Here is a 4173-nt window from a genome sequence, read left to right as displayed (position 1 = left end):
AAGAAACATTAAGAGGTATCAAATATCAGTAGTATGAAAATGTTATAAAAACTAATTTTTGTAATTCCAATATTATGGTTTATTGAGTGATTCGAGAGTAAAAACACTTATTATGTAGAAGAGAAGTTTAAGTGTGCTTGTATAAAAATAAATTTTTCATATTTTAATTACTAAACTCAATAGTTAAAATTCAAAAAGTGAAATATCACAAGTTTTAGAACTAATTATTGGACATTGAAAATAAAATAACGGAAAATGACTCATACATAATATACTTTGATTCAACTTCGATTATTATTAATTATTTTTTTTTAACTTTTTTACTACACTAAAATGTATGTCAAATGATTTATAAAATATTTTGTATAGGAATAACGAAGCATTTATGTGAATGTATAGACAATTTTACTTATTAGCTTTTTTTTGAGTTACAGTGTGAATGGTGATTTAGGTAATATTAATTTGATATTAGTGTTTTTTTTTTCGATACCTAATCAATTAATAGGTATATTTTAAATTTTTAAAAATTGTTCTTTTTTCAGTGTTCTTTTTTTCCTTGGTCTTTTTTTACCGATTACCGGCTATACTTAAGGACCATATTTTCAAATAATTAGATTTTCATACCATTGAGGAGTATCCAACCGTAGATGAAAAAAAAATATGTTTGTAAACAGGACGACTGGTATAAAATACGATCTGAGCAATTCAAAATGATATGGTTCTCCTTAAATATACACTTAAAAACTCCAAAAATCAGTATATTTGAATAAATGTTCATTGTTAAATGGAAAACTGGGGTGAGCGTGTTTGGTGAATCACCCTGTACACACACACACACACACACACACATACACACGTGTGTGTGTGTTCGCCTGTAATACATATTGAACCCGGATCAATTTCGGTGTACTCGTCGTCGGAACATTTGCACAGCGACTGACAGGTTTGGTATTCGGAACTGTCTGGTGAAATACGTGACAGAATTTCTCGTTTCGTTCGTATTTCGATTTTCTTCACCATACATACAACATTCATGATACATAGTGTGGAGGCAGTCAACACTATATAATATTATTATACATTTATTTATTTTTTCTTTCCCCGAATGACAATAAGGACACGTCCGCGTGCGTGCGAAGTACAACCCGTCATTGCAACGGTGTTATACTTCGCCGAAATAATATTATATTATAATATTCGACGAATTCGCCACCCTAAACGCGTATGTGCCTATGGGCACGCTACACTGACTAGAAAATAATATCAATAAATTCCAATCGACAAGACGCGTAATCGCGTTATTCTATATATATATACGATAAACAAAATACTATATTATAGTCCTTAAATACATATATAAAAAACAACGTGTAACATAATCTAACTGTATGCGCATGGATCTGTACGGGAAATCTATCTGGTAGAAATTTCGGCCGGAAATATATTATATCTGCAGCAAAACTATGTGGTAAATCGGGAAATACGTCGAAAAAAAATATCTGTTCATGTTCGTGCCGCAAACATTTTTCGAATTTTCCCGCTATGATAAGGGATATTACGTTGCACAGCAGTTCAACTATAATTATTACATTATATTTTGTATACAAAATTAAAATTATATTTAATTACGAATATTATTAAAATGGATTTTCTTTAAACAATAGTCATTGACTTGTGACCTAAAGTTAAGTGACTATCATTCCTTTTAAAAATGTGTCTATATTAATTTTCCCGTCGCGATACCGTATATAGACATACTATATTATTCGAGCTGTCTTTTACTATTACTTGTTGATTTTCCTTTTAGCGGTGGCATACCTAACTTCAACGACTTAAAGTAAAGTTAGTTGGTTTTGATCTGTACCACTCAATAATTGCTGACAGCGGGTTGCAACATACGGTCTTGTGAGAATAAACATCTACCTATATGGCATTGAAATATATTTCAACCATGATTAAACTAAAACTGATACATTGTGTTTGTGAGTAATATTTAGTAAAATTTTACTAAAAAATGTTCATTTTTCATTTTCGCAAAAATATTGACTGGGGATAAAATTATGACGGGGACTGATTGTCCGCATACGGCAATGGCATACCATTTACCGTGATATGAGGTGGGTATATTAATAAGTTATTAGGTATTTTGTTGAACATTTAGTCGTATTAAAGGATCGTTAAAAAATACGTGTGACAACGTTCGCGGTAGGAGAATTAACGGCTGTAAAATGAGCAGTCTGGCCGGTAACCGCGGTCAACAGCACACGTAACCGTGACCATGACCGTGTGACATGAAATATAATATATGACAAGTCGTCTCGCACATTCCGCGGGAAATTTATGACGAACTGCACCGGCCGTCGTATAGGGGTGAGCATCAGAGCAACCTTCTGTGTGACGAGTTATTCTTCAATAAAACAGAAATTAAATATATAACAATAAGTAAAAATAGTTAAGGTCTCAGGCGTGAATATGGTTAAAAATCTGTGGGAGTGGGGAGGGGGGAAATAGAAATATAAATTAACACGTATTCAATTATAATTTATGATACTGACTAGGTTATGTCGAGAAATATTTGCAGCGGGGTCTTCAGGAGTTTTTTCTTTTGGGGGACCAAAGTCCCTAAGGTCCTCTCCTAATTTATGCTCACGGTTAAAAAAATAATTATAATCAGTGATTGTTTTTGACCATGGTTATATACTTCGATAATTGAGATAGGTAATACAATTTGGAGTACGACTGTCAAAGCAGCAAAACTTGCGTGTGCGGCTCAGTACAATAATATTAATATAAAAATAAAAACAACTGTAAACCTATACATATAGGTATTTCTATATTGGTCGATAATAAAAAAAACTTATATTGTTATTATTTTACTGCTGCCATGTTTAAACCAAGTTATTAGCATGGAAGACAACGTGGCGTGTTTTCCGGACTGCAAACTCGGGGATTTTTTGACCTATTTGGGTTTATCAATTACCTACTGGGACCACCGAAAATTCGAAAATATTTTAATACCATTATAATAATGTCATGTCAATTATTGTTCATGTACGTAATTATGCGCCAATCGGCGAAAAACTTAACTTTATATATACCGTCCAGAGTAAGTACCGTACACAGTTATTAAAAATGTTCGGAAAATTATTTTCACACGTTTAGTCGTCTGTGACACTGACAGTCGTGGTTGGAATGCTGATGTGCTGGTGATGGGATGGGTGGTAGTAGGAACACTAGGAACTACGGTTCACTAATCATTTAGGACAACAAATCCTGACCATTTTGATAATATTTAATATTTTACAATTACTACTATACATTTATAACAAACTACCAACTTAGGTAACCTGTATATTAAGTACCTACCTATAAACTATGACGCATATAATGAAAAATGGAAACTTTAATGATATTTATATATTATTTATAATAAATATTTTGTGCCGTCGGTTTAACCATTGTCTCTAACTTACTGTCTCGGCTTCTTCTTGTACTTCAGTTGTTTATTTTTTTCTAAAGGTATAACACTATAATCTATATACGTGATACGTCTATAAAACATTTTTTTTTTCTAGTTTGGTATTTTAGGCGGCAATAAATATATTTTATCCCCGTTGATTTTGGCACCGTGTGTCCAATATCCATAGGTACCCACGCAAAAACTACACACACAGCAGAGGTTCGAGTCGATCATCTACGCACACACGCCCATCGTGCCGTTATAGGAGACGTACGTCGTATATAATAACCTACCTATACCCATCTATAGATCTGTGCGAGAGGCTTCTAAGCTCCAACAAAATAGAAACTCTGCTGCTACAACACAACAATATTATACAAACAGTTTTCGCGTCGGACCTTCGTTATTGTTGTCACCCCGGCAGACAGGTATAATCCAATTACACACCGTTTGTCGCACGGGCGATATTTCACACGAGCGCTCGCGCACGCACACGGATGCCAGGAATCAAAACACACTCTGCAGCGGCGCTGGTTTTTTCGTCTCGTTTGTGATTCGTGTGTATTATTATTATATACAGGGTGATTCACTAAGCATAATAATATTATGCTCACACTAGAATTTTTCATTTTATCAGTATTAATATTTAATGTCTATAGTATTCAACTTCTGATTTTTGTTTACTACTTTAGGAGTGGTCAAATTATTGTGGC

The sequence above is a fragment of the Acyrthosiphon pisum genome, chromosome A1 (genome assembly GCF_005508785.2).
Source record: "Acyrthosiphon pisum isolate AL4f chromosome A1, pea_aphid_22Mar2018_4r6ur, whole genome shotgun sequence".
Lineage (NCBI taxonomy): Eukaryota > Metazoa > Arthropoda > Insecta > Hemiptera > Aphididae > Acyrthosiphon > Acyrthosiphon pisum.
The sequence above is the reverse complement of the archived record's forward strand: the minus strand, read 5'-3'. Positions refer to the sequence as shown.